Raw genomic sequence first — 16604 nt, 5'->3', positions numbered from 1 at the left:
TATTATGGCTTATTTGACAGGGCTGGAAGCCAGGGGATTGGAATTACATTTGATGTGCTGCCTGTTTCTCAAAATACAGTTTCTGTTTCTGTCAACCTTATGTAAGAGGTGTTAAATGAAACAGGTGAGATGCACAGATGGTACCCTTGACTGTGCTGACGTTCAGAAGATAGGTGTTCCTGCTCCAGAAGTCTCATCTGGGCCAGCTACTTCTTAAACTATGCTTATGTGAGCTTTTTTTGTTTGTTTAGTGTCTTCCAGATGCTACTGGAACTTCTTCAGGGCCATAGGTGACTCTGAGATACTCTGATGTGTCTGGTTGTATTAGTGTTTATCTGAATTACAGTTTTGAGGTCTTACCGATCACTGGTGTCTGAAATAATGGATCTCTAAGGAGGCTGCCTGCGGTGACACCCATGAGTCTGGATTGTGTGTGCATTGTTTGTCCTACATATTACTGAGCTATGGTGAAGGATATAGCACTGGCAGAGATAATGAGGTGAAACATAAATGGAGTAGGTGATTTTTGCTTTGATTTTTGCAAACTTCGTCTTAATGAAGTTTGATTCTAAAATACAACCATTACCATGATGTCTACTTACAGACAAAGTTGTTGAGAAACTGGGTGGCTGTAGAAAAGATCCATAAAAATGAGTAGAAGATTGTCAATTAGAGACTTAATGCTTATCAGAAACAGAAATGAGAAATGCCTTTACTATATTGGAAAACAGCAGGTAGTAATGCATGCGTTCATTTGGAGGGAGACACATAACAGGAATCAATCACTAAACCAGATGCTGGATAACTCACTTTGGAGGTGAGGCATATGTTTTTGACAATAAGGATGATTAATCTTTTGATCAAACTACCATTTGGGAACAACACTGTATCCATCCTTTGAAATGTTTAAATTGAAACTGAAAGTTTTTGCTTTAGCTTTTTGGATGTGGAAATCTTTACTAGATGAAATTTAATGGCTTGTGGCTGGTACAACAGGTAATTTTGGTTCTTAAATTTAGGAATGCTTTTGCTTCCTAGCTTTGCATTCTGATGTGTTGTTGGCTGCTGCATAAGGAACAGTCTGCTTTACCTACTGTTTTTTCACTAAAATGTGATGTGATCATAGGGCCCAGATATAGGCTCCCAAAGCACTTTTTAAACTGCTCACCTATTGGCATTGTAGAAGCTTCTGCCATCTTAGTGAATGTCTTTAATAGGTAGCTTCTCTTTGATTTGTACTTCTTGGTTTTGCTAATTGTTCAAAACCCAGTAATTCCCGGTGTTGGTATTTGAGAAAAGAGCCACTTCTTAGGATAGTGACAGGTATACGTGCACTTTTTTCTTTCAGATATTGTAACAAGCCATATTACAAGAAAGACTTGGTCTTACTTACTGGTATTTTAACTTTTTATTATTTGTGGTTTCAGGGTTTACTCAGAAATACTTTGGTGCCTTCACCAATACATTGGGATGAACCTCTAGTAGAGCGCTCTGTAGCATTGTTTTCTTAGTATTGTGGGCTCTTCTCGTTCTTGTGGGGTTGAAAATACAACTATGTTCTTTACACGGGACCTAGGAAATCCAGGGGGTGGAACACCTCATCATTTTTTTGCGTAGTGGGTCCATTTAATTCCCCACTGTGTATATTTTCTTGCAGTATAATGTTGATCTAAAAAATTCTGAAGTGTTTTAAATTAGCATGATTTAGATTTAACAGCACAACTGGCAAGGTAGGCATGGTAGCTGTGATTGGGTGCCTTTTTGGTTGTTGCCTTTCCTTGAGGTAGAATTATCCCTGTGATAATACTGAATTTGTCCTTGAAAGACTGTTTCAGTTTTCTTTCCATTTTACTTTCTGTTGTATGCTTTCCTTCCTTTATTAGAGTGTGTGGATCACAGGTACCAACTGGAAGAAGGGAGACAACTTCTTTCCTTGGGGTAAATGAGTCTGCTTGCAGGAGAGGAATTTCCAGAGATAGCGTGACACCTGACAAGCGCTGCAGAAGGGCACAACTCACATGAAGCGTCAGAAGCTGCGGTGAGCAGCAAAGCGAGCTACCAATGCCCAGAGGTTATGGCAAGTTCTCTGTAAGGACTAGAAATGACTAAGCTAGTTTACAGGCTCACGAACCTACTGACTTAGAATCATAGAATCATAGAATGGCTAGAGTTGGAAAGGACCTTAAAGATCATCTAGTTCCAACCCCCCTGCCATGGGCAGGGACACCTCTCACTAGAGCAGGTTGCTTAAAGCCCCATCCAGCCTGGCCTTGAACACTTCCAGGGATGGGGCATCCACAACTTCCCTGGGCAACCTGTTCCAGTGCCTCACCACCCTCACTGTAAAGAATTTCTTCCTTATATCTAATCTAAATCTCTTCTCTTCCAATTTAAAACCATTGCCCCTTGTCCTGTCACCACTCTTCCTGACAAAGAGTCCCTCTTCAGCTCTTCTGTAGGCTCCCTTCAGGTATTGATAGGCTGTTATAAGGTCTCCCCGGAGCCTTCTCTTCTCCAGGCTGAACAACCCCAGCTCTCTCAGTCTGTCTTCATAGGAGAGGTGCTCCATCCCTCTGATCATCCTCGTGGCCCTCCGCTGGACCCGTTCCAACAGGTCCATGTCCTTTCTGTGTTGAGGACTCCAAAGCTGGACACAGTACTCCAGGAGGGGTCTCACGAGCGCAGAGTAGAGGGGCAGAATCACCTCGCGAGACCTGCTGGCCACACTTCTCCTGATGCAGCCCAGGACACGGTTGGCTCTCTGGGCTGCCAGTGCACACTGCCTGCTCATGTTGAGCTTCTCATCCATAAGCACTCCCAAGTCCTTCTCCTCGGGGCTGCTCTCCAGCCATTCTCCACCCAACTTGTATTTGTGCCTGGGGTTGCCACGTCCCAGGTGCAGGACCCTGCACTTGGCTTGGTTGAACTTCATGCAATTTGCACGAGCCCACCTCTCCAGCCTGTCTAGGTCCCTCTGGATGGCATCCCTTCCCTCCAGCGTGTCAACTGCGCCACCGAGCTTGGTGTCATCAGCAAACTTGCTGAGGGTGCACTCTATCCCACTGTCCATGTCACCGACAAAGATGTTAAACAGTACTGGTCCCAGTACCGACCCCTGCGGAACACCACTCGTTACTGGCCGCCACCTGGACATTGAGCCATTGATTGTAACCCTTTGGATGCGGCCATCCAGCCAGTTCCCTATCCACCGAGTGGTCCATCCATCGAATCCATGAGTTTCCAATTTTGAGACCAGGATGTCGTGCGGGACAGTGTCAAATGCTTTGCATAAGTCCAGGTAAATGACGTCAGTCGCTCTGCCCTTGTCTACCAAGTCTGTGGCAGTATTGTAAAAGGCCACCAAATTTGTCAGGCACGATTTGCCCTTGGTGAAGCCATGTTGGCTGTTTCCAATCACTTCTTCATTCTCCATGTGCCTTAGCAAGGATTTCAGGAGGATCTGCTCCATGATCTTGCCAGGCACAGAGGTGAGACTGACCGGCCTGTAGTTTCCCGGGTCTTCTTTGTTTCCTTTTTTGAATATTGGAGTTATGTTCCCTTTTTTCCAGTCAGTGGGAACTTCACCAGACTGCCACGATTTCTCAAATATGATGGAGAGGGGCTTAGCAACTTCGTCCGCCAGTTCTCTCAGGACCCGTGGATGGATTTCATCAGGTCCCATGGACTTATGCACCTTCAGGTTCTTTAAGAGGTCTCGAACCTCGTCTTCTTGTACTGTGGGTGCTTCTTCATTCCCAGAGCCCCTGTTCTTGCCCTCCGTGACTTGGGCAGTGTGGTTAGGGCCCTTGCCAGTGAAGACTGAGGCAAAGAAGTCATTCAGTAGCTCAGCCTTATCCACATCCTGGGTGACCAGGTCTCCCGTTTCCTTCCGGAGGGGACCCACAGCTTCCCTCGTCTTATTTTTATCCCTGATATATCTATAGAAGTTCTTCTTGTTATTTTTCGCATCCCTGGCTAGATTTAGTTCTGCCTGGGCTTTCGCTTGCCTGATCAGGTTTCTGGTGACTCGGACAGCTTCTCTGTATTCTTCCCAGTCTACCTTTCCCTGCTTCCACCCTCTATAGGCCTCCTTTTTGGTCCTGAGTTTGTCCAGCAGTTCCTTGTTCATCCACGCCGGCCTACTGGCTATTTTGCCCGATTTCTTCTTTTTTGGGATGCACCTCTCCTGAGCTTGGAGGAGGCAATCCTTAAATACCACCCAGCTTTTTTGGGCCCCTCTCCCTTCCAGTTCTTTTTCCCACGCTACCTTACCAATCAGATCTCTCAGGAGATCAAAGTCTGCTCTTTTGAAGTCCAGGGTAGCCAGCTTGCTGCGCACCCTCCTTGCTGCCTTATGAATCTTGAATTCTATCATCTCATGGTCACTGCAGCCGAGGCTACCCTTGAACTTGACATTCCCGACCAGCCCCTCCTTGTTGGTGAGGACAAGGTCCAGCACTGCTCCTTTCCTCGTTGGTTCCTCTATTATTTGCAGAAGAAAGTTGTCGTCGACACATTCTAAGAACTTCCTGGATTTCCTGTGCTCTGCTGTGTTGTCCTTCCAACAGATGTCGGGGTGGTTGAAGTCCCCCATGAGGACCAGAGCGTGTGAGCGCGATGCTGCCCCTATCTGTTTGTAGAGGGCCACATCCTCGCTGTCACTTTGATCTGGTGGCCTGTAGCAGACTCCTACTGTAACATCACCTGCCCCCGTGCTCCCTTTAATCCTGACCCATAAGCTCTCTGTCTTGTCTTCACCCATCCCCAGGTGAAGCTCCATACATTCCAGCTGGTCCTTGACATAGAGGGCAACACCCCCTCCCCTTCTGCCCAGCCTGTCCTTCCTGAAGAGCTTGTAACCTTCCATTCGAACACTCCAGTCGTAAGAGCCATCCCACCACGTCTCGGTGATGCCAATAATGTCGTAGCCCTGGAGGCGTGCGCACATCTCTAACTCCTCTTGTTTGTTCCCCATGCTGCGTGCATTTGTGTAAAGGCACTTCAGCTGGGTGCCTAAAGGGGCCGACTTATTAGCTGAGATGGCAGGTTGAAGGCTCTCTTTGAGTTTTTTTCTGCTCAACCTACGCTTAACCCCCTCCCCCTTCGATCCTAGTTTAAAGCCCTTTCAACAAGCCCCGCCAACTCACTTGCCAGTATCTTTCTCCCCTTCTGAGACAGGTGTACTCCATCTGTTGCTATCCGACTCGGTGCCATATAAAATTCCCTGAGTTCAGAATACCCAAAATTTCGGTGATGGCACCAGTTTCTGAGCCACTTGTTTATCGCAGTTGCCTTTTTGTTTCTTTCAGGATTTCCTCCTGCAACTAAGGGTATCGCTGAAAAAATTACCTGTGCCCCTGATCCCTCAACCAGTTTTCCCAGTGTCTTAAAGTCCTTTATGATTGTTTTTAATTTCCTGGATGTATTATATACATCATCACTGCCTACCTGAAAAACTACAAGGGGGTAATAGTCAGAAGGGTTGACTAGAGCAGGAACTTTGTCCAACACGTCCCTGACCCGTGCCCCAGGGAGGCAGCAGACTTCCCTGTGAAGCGGGTCAGGACGGCATATTGGTCCCTCTGCCCCCTTCAATAGAGAGTCACCCACAACGATGACCCTTCTGCTTGTCTCAACGATGTCCCTTCTGCTTGACTTGGCTCAAGCTGAGCCCAGAAGGAGGATTCGTTGGTGGGGAAGCTCGGTCTTTTGTTGGACCAGTCATGTTGAGTTTTCTTTTCTCAACTGATCTGTTCTCACAGATGCTTTGATAAGACTTGTCTTTTCAGTTTTAAAAAACCCTGGATTGTTGTAGGACAAATTCACTGAACAAATTTAGCTCTATCTCGGGCCAGCTTGGGGTCCTAGGAGAGCATCATACAGCAGTTAAGTGGGACCAGTGGACTTTAATATTGAATGACTTGAGCAACAAAGGCTGTAATTGATGTGGAATATACCTATGACAAGAGTTAGAAGTAATTTTAAGAATGGCTGTGTGGAATCAGATTAATACCCTGTCTTCATACTATCGTATTTGTATACTAATTTTCTTCCTTACAATTTATTGGGGGAGAGTATAAGAATAAAGTAGCACACAGAGACACTTTCTTAGTGATCTGTAAATGAACAATTAGGATCAAAGATGATTTATTGTGTGCTTAAGGGAACTTCATGGACATTTTACCCCCTAGGTCTGTCCAGATACTTTTTGAATACTTGAGGAAGTTTGGAGCATGCAAAAAGCTTCTATCAGTGTCCAAGTTAGAAATGCTGTTTGTGTATGTAATTGAATACACAGGGGGGACTTGTTATTTTAATGGTGTTGATACAGTTGCCAAGCCTCAGTACTGGGCTGTTTGTGTTAGGATGTGGATTTAAATTGACTGATTAAGAGGTTTTGAGTATATTTGGGTGATTTCTCAGGAGCCAACTACCTGATTAGTGGACATCTGTTCAATATTCAAGTATACCATTTGAAATAATTAGTTAATAGATGGTTCTAGCTTTAAATTCTTTTAGCTTACCTTTTTTTTTTTTTTTTTTTTATCCTAAACCGTGTTCCTGTTAAATCATTGATACAGGGCAGGGGAAGAGGCTCAGAAATCTCACTAGTTACATGTATAGTTAAATGCTGTGTTGCTTCCAGAAAATGAGAAGCTGATGTAGGAATGCTTTTGAAGGAACTTCTCAAAAGGAAATTGGACACAATAATGTAAACTGAATGTCATTTCACTGGGTAGGAAATCTAGTGAATAACTGAATTGTGAGACAACAGGGCTATTGTAGCAGCTGTTCAGCTTTTAACGAAAATCAAAGCAGTGGTATATTTTTTCGCAGTTCTGTGCACCTTAAAAAACGAACAGTTGTACTTAATTTTGTGAAATATACACCATGCCTTTGTAGGAGAATGTTGTGGGAGGCATGCAACATCTTATAGAACTGGCTCATGAACTTTGTGGTTGTGGTTTTTTGAAATAAATGATTGCTAGAAATCATTTTTGATATCTGTCAGTCTCTCATATGTAAATATGTTTGAACTAGAGCTCTCTGAATTCAGAGGCTTTGCTGATATAAACTCAAGAGGGTTGTACCTTACTTGGCTTTTGGAATATTAGAATTATATCCAACATGTACCATTTGTCTTGCTCTTTTAGTAAATTTAGTTATGCTACAAATGAAGCCTCAGAAATTCTAACACTGTAAAGAGATGGACTGTATGCGCTGCAGGAGAAAGTGTAAAACTTATATTTTCTCATTTGTATGGGGAGAATTTTACAAAAATGAGGGAGGAGGTAAATGGGCTTGCGGCATAGTTTTGGAAGCTGTTTGATATGTGAGCAGGGGTATCTAAAACTCTTAGATAGCAAATACCTTACAAAAAAGGAAGGTTTAAATAGAATTTATAGCAAATGCCAAGGTTAGACACTGTGCTGCTGGCAAGTATCCAGAAAGAAGGCAAAAAAATATTTAGGAAGTGTGTGTTATTGATCCATCTTTTACAGTTGATGTAGTAGCCGTGGGGGAAGAGAGGGTTGGATGACATAGGCAATATGCGAGAGGAGTTAACTAAAAATCCCTTCATCTTAGAAACCTTGTTCAGGATGGTTGTACTAAAAGAGACAACTCCATGTACAACACAGGAAGAATCCCTTCAGAAGCTTACCATGCAGAATTTTTTTAATGCTGTAATTCGAGCTTTTCCAGTACAATACAAGTCACTGCCTGTTTTAACTGTTATTGCTTATGTGAGTTGAATGTTCACAGCGGCAGTTCTGACATCTGTCTGTCTTTTTATATGATCACAAAGTCAATGTTTCTTGCAATAAATCTGTTGTTCACAGTTTTGCTTATGTTTTCACCCACAAAGAATATTCTGCTTTAGTGTGGTTATTTGTGGTAGTGGTATAGATTTGATACACAAGGGTGTCCTGGGGATTCTGATCTGTTTACAAGTCTGGTTGTATAAAATCTGTTTTGACACATAGACAGTAATTGGTAAGACTGTGATAATTTAATTCTACAGATATAGCAAATGAGAAGTACAAATGAAGTGAATTAAGATAACTTTGTAGTGATTATCAACATGTATATGTTAATCACTTGAAGTTTTGTTAATAATCACATTGGTAGTTAAAAAATATTTTCTAGGGATTCAAAGCATTAGGAGTCTGATTCAAGTCATACTTAGCTAGAGAGAAAGGCTCCTATCAGCTTCCCCCCCCCATCCCAGCTACCTGTCAGGGGAGCTTAAGTATTAACCAAGGTTTTTAATGATTTCGGATGACATCCAAGGCATTTTGCACTAAGGGAAACTGATAACCTGCAGAGCCTTTGATATAAGTTGCCAAGAGGTTTTCACGACTCATTCCACCTTACTCTGATAAATTAAAGAGTCTTGTCTTTGTTCACCCAACAGTCTTGGTTAGGGTTAGTACTCTGCTAGGAGTTTTGTAGGAAGCGATGAAAAACTTTTCACTGTTTTCTTGGTAATAAGGTGCTTGAGTATGGGTATGTTCATGCTCTTGAGTTTCGAGAGCTAATTAGTGTTTTATTACAGAAAACATTCAGGTGAAATGAGGGCGGGGTGTTTTTCCTTTATGTAGCATCCCCGTATATTGGTATCATTAATTTATTGATATCAACTCTTGTAGTTTTTGCAGTTCTTTCTCTGCTGGACTAGCCTCTTCCCTACTGAGGGAAGTTGGACCTAACTCAGTAGCCAGTAAAGTAGGTAAAATAAATGCAAATTCTACTATGAGACTCTGAACTTTACTTGACCAAAGACTTAATTGGTACAAAATGCTGATTCCATATTTTGTTGGTCTCTACTAAGGAGCTCATATCTTGGATTTTCCCCGAGTTCTATGTATTTCATTGTTTTTCTAGTTGGGCTGCATTTTTCTTGGCTTTGACTATATGGTCATTACTGTGCCTTAACAGGAGGTCAGCTGCATTTTTGCAGTTAAATAATGGTTTTAGTATAGTAGTAGTCCAGGCCTCTATGAAGAAATACCCGTTTACTGTTGGACTATGCACATACATATAAACTCTCAATAATATAATAAAAAGTGCTATCCATGCTTTTCCTCTGTATGACAAGAATGAATTATGATTTTATACCTGGTTGTTTTTAAAAGTAGATAATTGCTTTCTCCACTGCAGATTTAGGTTGCTTCTAATCTGAAATGGAAAAATACAGGGATTAGGTGTTGGTTTTTTTGAAGTAATTATTTCCTAGAGAAGTGAATGCAGCCAGAGAAGGCAGAATTCGGATCAGATGGAATTCCTGTAGATGTTGGCATGAACTTGCATTGGGTGAGGATATAGTTCCCTTGTTATCCCCTTGGAGCTGGGCTTGTATGGGGCTTCACTGTGTCTAGGTCTATTGGCTGTATTAGTTACATCACCAGCATTCCCACCTTGTTCTGTGGAAACCCTCAGATGTGGTTGTACTTGGTATGGCCAGTAGAGCTGGATTTCGGGATTAAAATTAATGTCTGAATAGAGGAGCTCTATATGCTATTGTTTGTAGTATTTTACTTTGCAAATATATGCTTTATAGAATCCAAAAACTGCCAGTTGTTTTTTTCCTACTTGGCAATTGTGCTTTTGATCATTACATGTGCACATAGATGGTCCAGGCATAACGTGTTATAATGAAATATTAGTCTTTGTGAAAATGAATATAGTATTGTGTTTAAACAAAATGCAAGAAACAGTAGCAAGACTATAATTCTGTAGTACAACCTGAATTTTATTCATACAATTTTAGGTAGGTTTTTTGAGGGTAGTATTACAGTGTGCCTCTAGGCACGAAAAGGCAGGGCACATCATAAAGAATATGACAGAATGTCTAGTAACATTCCTAAGAAAAACAAAATTGAAGTGTCCAAATGAGTTCATCAGACTTTTACCCTCTATAGTACTTGATGGGAAATTGAATGGTTGCGGGGTTGAACCTGTGTTTGAAGCAGACACACCTGTAATATGGAAAAGAGAAGGGATGACCTTTTCTTTATCTCTTTTTTGCTAAGTATAAATGTTTAATAATCATGAAGGTTACCAAATGAAAGTATACCTGCTAGGTTTTTCATCTCATTTGGAAAGGAGGGATTGATTCAAATCCTAACCTGGCAAGAAGATGCTGATGGGCTGAAGTTACGATATTATAAAAAATTATTGCATCAAAGGCTGTGGAGTAGCAATGCAAGTTTTGAGTTCCTTTGTACAGCCAGTACTACATTTGGACCTTTTCACAATAGAATTGTGTTTAGAGATTATTTAGAAGCAGTATCTTCCCTTATTTAGTCAAGTGTTTGCCAAGCATGATATCACCAGAACTCCATCGTAGCTGTGTTTAACTGGAATAGTATGCTGTCCAAAGCCAGCAATAGCAGTCTGTTGCAAAGCACGAAATGCAAGGTCCTTCTAGCAGTCTCATCGAGAAATGGTGGATTACTGCAGGTATTGATCTCAGTCAATATTCATCACATCAGTGACATCATCAGTCAATATAAGTTGCGATTTCTATCATCTCAACAGAGAAGTTGTAACCAAGAAAGGAATGGAGGGAAAAATTGAAGATGGGACGTGCATGTGAACTGAAAAATAGTTTCAGATAGAGAGAGGTAAAAGACCAGTTACTGATTGAAAAATGAGCACTAGAATCAGGATCATACCATAGAATATGAACAGTAAGAACTCTAACTAGTTTAGAATTTCTGTAAAGAAAATTTTCACCCATTTTAAAAGATCTAAACAAGATTTAGTGAAAGGGAGGGGGCTATACCTTATCTTCTGTCCTAATTAACTTACTGTGTATCTTCCTGCTTCTATGACAGTCCAGACTGAATGTGTTCACAATGATCAATGACCTTGCCAAGACCTTGGCCTGTTCATTATCCATTGCAGGGGTGACTGGGTCCAAATTATGACAAAGCCAAATACTGTGTTTTAGTGGAAGATGTTAGCCATTGGGAACCAGAGTAAGATGAAGTGCATTGCCTGTGCCTGACCAGGAATGTCATACTTTATTCCGGTGTGAGTGAGTTTGCTTAAAATTGTAGAGAATATCTATATGAAATGCAGTTGTGGTGGTAGGAGAAGTGACACTTTCTGATTTCCTAGAGGTCATTACTGTAATGAATTTGAAGATGGCAAGGGAAGCACTTCTATCTATTGTAAGTGAAATCTCAAAGCAGCAATCCAGATCCTCCTAAATACTACAGGATGCCTCTTATTTCGTGTGAACTCATGGAATTTGCTTACTCTAGTGATGAGAACTTGTGGAAGGGTGATGTATGGCATCTAGTAAAATTGTCTTTTAGTCTTTGCATTGCTAAGTATCTGCATTCAGGTTGACCATAAGATCCGTAATTAAACATAGGCAATGTTGAAAGAATGTTATAAGGAGTGTTGTGTTTCTTGTAGGTAGCATCTAGAATTTACTTTCCTTGAAACTTGTCATAGATATTTAAAATTAATCCTATTAATAGCTTTGGCTCAGGCATAATTTTGAGCTTCTTATCTAAAAGTGTTTTATCAATCTAATATATTTTTTTCACTATGACTTAGGTTTATGCTTTCTTTATGTAATGTGATTTGCAAAACAAAGTTGGAGTATATCTGGCTTTAGCTCACTGATTACAGCTAGACAGAGTTTTGTAGTGGAATGTGTTTAGCAAATAAAAAGCTGTGAGAGCTTTTAAAAATTCAGATGAAAATTGAACTTAACCATCTTACAGATTTATAAAAAGCCTAATACCTTTATCTGATGATACGGTTGAGAAATCCTTCTAAAATACTTTATAATTGTTTTACTTCTTGCTGAAGGAGTTTTTCTGCTGTGTAAGTACCGATACAGTATCTTTATTTTGGATTAAAATAGGCAGTGAATCACAAATTATTTCTATATAGTCTATTTTAGTGATCGATAATTAAATGTAGTTTGTAGTTTGGCAGTCTTGCTTTTCTGTATTGCCCACGTCACCTTTTCCTGCATACAGTCTACTTCTTTACATTTAAAACATATTTGAAGATCAAAGTTTCCATTTTTGTGCTTTATATAACTTCCGGCATTTTACATCATATAAATAAATGCTGAAATGTTTCTTAAACAGTAGATTGTTATTTCAACTGTTACTCACCAACCTTGTCTAATGACAACTAGGATGTTTCTTAAAAGAAAGAGAATGTCTGGGCAGTTTGAGATAATGCCAAGGAAGTTGCCATGAATGCTAACAATTTTACAACTCTAGTGTTCCATGCATTGTGCTGTGCAACTTCTAGTTTTCCACTTTTGTTCTTTCTTTTCTTTCCTGGATTACTCCTGAGAAACAGGATGAAATATCCGGGATGAAGCTGGGTGATACTTCTAAAGTCTTACTGGGTCTTGCATAGACCAAGCCAATTTTCTTTAAGGTAGGTGTAAATCTCCCTATGTGATGCTGTTGCAATATTGGCATAATCCTAGGATTTTGAGTGAAGTTTATAATCCTCACTTCTTTAACTTCTTCCATCCACAAGGGCAGTCATGGTTCATATCGTGCCTTTGGAGAATGCTCCATGCCTATAATTAAGGACAAAGTGGATACAGCCAAGAGTAGGTTATAATGTTGTGTCCCATGTGCAAAGTTAAGCCAAGAGTAGAGTAACAGTAAGGTTCTTTAAAAGCCATGATCACTGTAGGGAAATACTATTACAATTTCTAGAATAATGTTTTATTTACTGGATACCTGACACTTCTTTTTTTTTTTTTTCCTCCTTTTTTTCTTTTTTCTTTTTCTTTCTTTTTTATTTTTTTCCTTTTTACTTTTTTTTCTTCATGGGACCTTAATATGTGAGACAACCTGAAAGCTCAGGTGAAGACATTTTGTGAGGAGTATGTGGCAGCAGTGTTCATTATATGACCTCAAATCATTCCACAGTTTGAATCATGTAAATTCAGATTTTTAGGCAAAGATTGTGGGTCAGAGTACAACTTTTGTTGGGAGCTGGATGGGGGTTTTGACTTCAGACAGACTCACCAATGTTAGTCTTTCATGTTGGGAACTGGTAGTGTCTCAGCTTGTCCATCACGATTTGGTACTACTTATTTGAAATCTTGATTAGAAGAGATGTGCTGCAGAATATGTGGAAAGTCAGTTTATGTTCTGACGGTGTTATTGTATCTGATGCAGGAATCCTGTGGGCTGAAATCACTTCTTTAGTCTTTCTTTAAATGGTGCTCTATATGTTTTAGTTGTAATCACCGTAACTTCTCTTTTACACTTGATACATATTCATGCACAGATGGCAGGGGCTCATCTCTGAACCCTGCCAATCCTTAGCCGTTGGGTGAGCGTCAATGTACAAAACTTTCTAGCTTTAATAATAAAGGCATATTTGATAAACAGTCCCGAATGTTACTGAATCAATAAATGTTGACAGCACTTTTATTCATGAGTTTTGATAACAGCAGCAATTACGGCAGCTACATGTAATACATCATAAGATATAAATTTTATCTTTTGGATAATTTCTGTACTAAGGGCATTTTCTCGTATGAAGTGATGTCACTGTCAGTTGCTCCAAATGTGATAAACAACTGTTTATCAGTATGTGGCTGCTATCTACATGATGTTGAAAGAGATATCAGTCAGTTGAGACTGAGTATTGTATGATCTGGAGCTCTTAATGTGTTTTTATTTAGTGTTTGAAAACTTCAAATTGTTTGGGCTCTCTTCTGAGATAAACCCAGTATTGAAGAATTAACCTAAATTATATATTTTGATATTCAATGCATTTGCTCACTACTTTCTGTCTGGATACAGAGCAAATGTATTTTATTATTGGGAAGTAAAACTACTCAGGCTACAGTATTTGTGATGGCAGTTTTATTTTCCAGGCATAATGGTTATGTTTTCTTTCTATACTCATTTGTGAAAAGATTAAATCATCATAAATCATGTTTTCATGGGCTGTGATGCTCAAGTTATTCAGCTCTGGGTTGCATGGATTTAGGCAATCTGTCATCTGTATCCTGGCCTTATTTTAATAATTTCTCATAAATCACAAGCCTAATAGAACTTTTATCACTGGATAAAAACAATTCTTTCTTTAAAACTGGCCCCAAATGAGTAACTTGTCAGAGTATTTATATCAAATTGCTATCCAGACAGGAGGGAAAAAGCAGAGTATATGCTTCCTTAAATCAGCTTGAGAAAGGTAGATTGCAGGTTTACAGAGAAAAATCTGAATTCTAATTTTGCTGGTGTTTTTTATGGACTACTAGGTATGGGGAATCTGCGCTGAGAAATCAGTGTATCCAGGTGCTTCAATACAGTGATGTGACTATATTCATGCCTGACTCCGGGATTGAGCAGCAGGCCTCTGTTGAAGCTCTCGATCTATTCGCTGGATTTTCATGGGTTTTAAATGGTGAAACTGTTGTAAGTCTGAGAAAAAAGTTCGTGCTTGCTGAAAAATTCAAGCTTAATCTGTATGACACACCTCAGTGTCTTAAACTTGAAATCTGTTTCTGTGGCTGAGGAGGGCTATTAGGGTTGAACAAGTGTTTTGAAATCCCATTTAAAAAAAGAAGTTAGGACATGGGACGAGGCTTATGTGGTGGTTATTTTGAAATAATCTTATGTATTGCGATTTGGACTCCATTAAAGCCTGAAAAAGACAACGTCCACAGGAGTGAGTAATTAGTGTGGTAGCTAGTTGAACTTAACCGCAGCCTTATGTTTCTGTTTTTGTGTCAGCTTAGTAAAATGGAAAACTTTTCTGGCATTCCTCACTCAACTCTCAGCTTTGTTTGCTTAACATACTAAGCACAAGATTGTCCATTTTGAAATGTAAAAGGAGTATTTCCCAAGGCTTTGTGAGGTAGAGGAATCAATTTAGTACGGTCGTCTACTATAGATTTTTCTTTCCCCTTTTCCAGCAATGAAATTTAACTTGTTTGTGTCTGTTTTTCACCTTTCCTTTCTCTAGCTCCCTTCCCAGCTTTCTATCTGCATTTAGACAATGTTTATAATCACTGCCTTGTTTTCCTACTGTGGTGACCAATAATGTCTGGAGTACACACTGAAATCTGGAATAGTACAACCAAAGTGGATTTTTTAAATTGTTTTCATCTCCATTTATTAGTGATGCTTCATGAGACTTCCCATTAATTATTTAGCAGCTCTTCTTAAATGTTTGACTCATAATTTTACAGTGATAAATTACTTCCCTGTCTTTACACAAAATTTATTAGTCAAAGAGATGCATTTTCAGTATACCCTCAAGGCATCACTGGTGTTTCTTGCTGTAGAGACTTCTTGTTCCATAGTGAGTGTGATAAAAATCAGCCCAGAATGTATCTGTCTCTGTTAATTCCGCAATGGGTGCGCATGGGCGGTATTTCTGGGTAATGGAAGCAGCACTTTGAACTTGCCAAGCTATAGCAGCCGTGTGAGGAAACCATCCTTACCAAATGGTAAATATCACGCTACACAGGGTTACAGCATAAACCTTTTTTACGATGAAGAGAGATCCTGTGGGAATAAATTCAGCCCAGTACAGAACAGCTTCAGAGGGCAAAACTGCTTTTGAAGGCAGAGGTATAATTTTATTGTCAGTGAGGAACTCTGACTCTTGACGTCCTCACACACTTTTGAGTCCACAGAAAACAAAGTGGCATTGCGTGAGTCATGTGGAGCAAGAAGCAATACTATAATTACATTATAAAGCGTACAGAGGAAAGAGTTCTGAATCCCAACTTCTAAATGAAGAATTTTGTGCTTCTTGATTGCAAAATATCAGCTTCTGAGCTTTGCATTGTTCTCCCTGTCTCATCACCACTCAAACTTGAAGGGGAAGCTGAAGGAAAGATTGCATGCCTGCTTTTGAGGCTTTCTTGGGAACAATACAGCTAAGATCAGTAACTGAAGTATAAAATGCAGAGAAATTATATATTGGTGCTCCATGCATGTATATGCACACACACAAGTATATGTGCTTGCATTTATACATACTCCATTCTTCAAGGACATAAGAAGAAGTAATTCACTGCCTTCACATTTTTTAAAAGTGAATTAGTGTGCTGATTTATCACTGTTCTTTTCAGCTCATGAGACTGTCATGATCTGCTTGAAACTATTTAATCTTGTAGGTGTTCTGAGCTCGTCTGTGGGTATGGATCAGAAAAGCTTTTTTAAAATCTCCACATGAATTAAAATATTCTGACAGTCAAATATTTTGCTTTCGATTTTTTCATTGACGTTGTCGATATTTAAAGATTTCTCATCCTGCTCTTTTCTAGCAGAATATAAATATTAGCTGCTCAGTGAATTTTTCTTCCTGTGGCATCTTTTGTAATACGTATTAAATTGTATCATAACAAGCTTTTGTATTTATGTTTGTAAACAACTGTCTTCTATGTACATCTGCAGATCAGTTTATATGAGAATAGGGGTTTTGTATGTATGTAAAAAAAAAAAAAACAACAAACAAACAAAAAACCCAAACCAAAAACAAACAAACAAACAAAAACAAAAACGTGGGTATTGAGGAAAAAGTTGTGTGATCATTTCTTAAATAATGAACTCCAGGCTGGTGGCATCCATTGTAAGGCA

At 39.9% G+C, this 16604-nt stretch overlaps 1 protein-coding gene across 3 annotated transcripts in view; it reads left to right on the top strand.

Annotated features, from left to right (window-relative positions):
- GULP1 (GULP PTB domain containing engulfment adaptor 1) overlaps positions 1 to 16604 on the top strand; it is a 163808-nt gene that overhangs the window by 35607 nt on the left and 111597 nt on the right. The gene's annotated exons all lie outside the window — the stretch shown is intronic.

Source organism: Numenius arquata, chromosome 3 (genome assembly GCF_964106895.1).
Source record: "Numenius arquata chromosome 3, bNumArq3.hap1.1, whole genome shotgun sequence".
NCBI classification, from domain to species: domain Eukaryota; kingdom Metazoa; phylum Chordata; class Aves; order Charadriiformes; family Scolopacidae; genus Numenius; species Numenius arquata.
The sequence above is the reverse complement of the archived record's forward strand: the minus strand, read 5'-3'. Positions and strand labels throughout refer to the sequence as shown.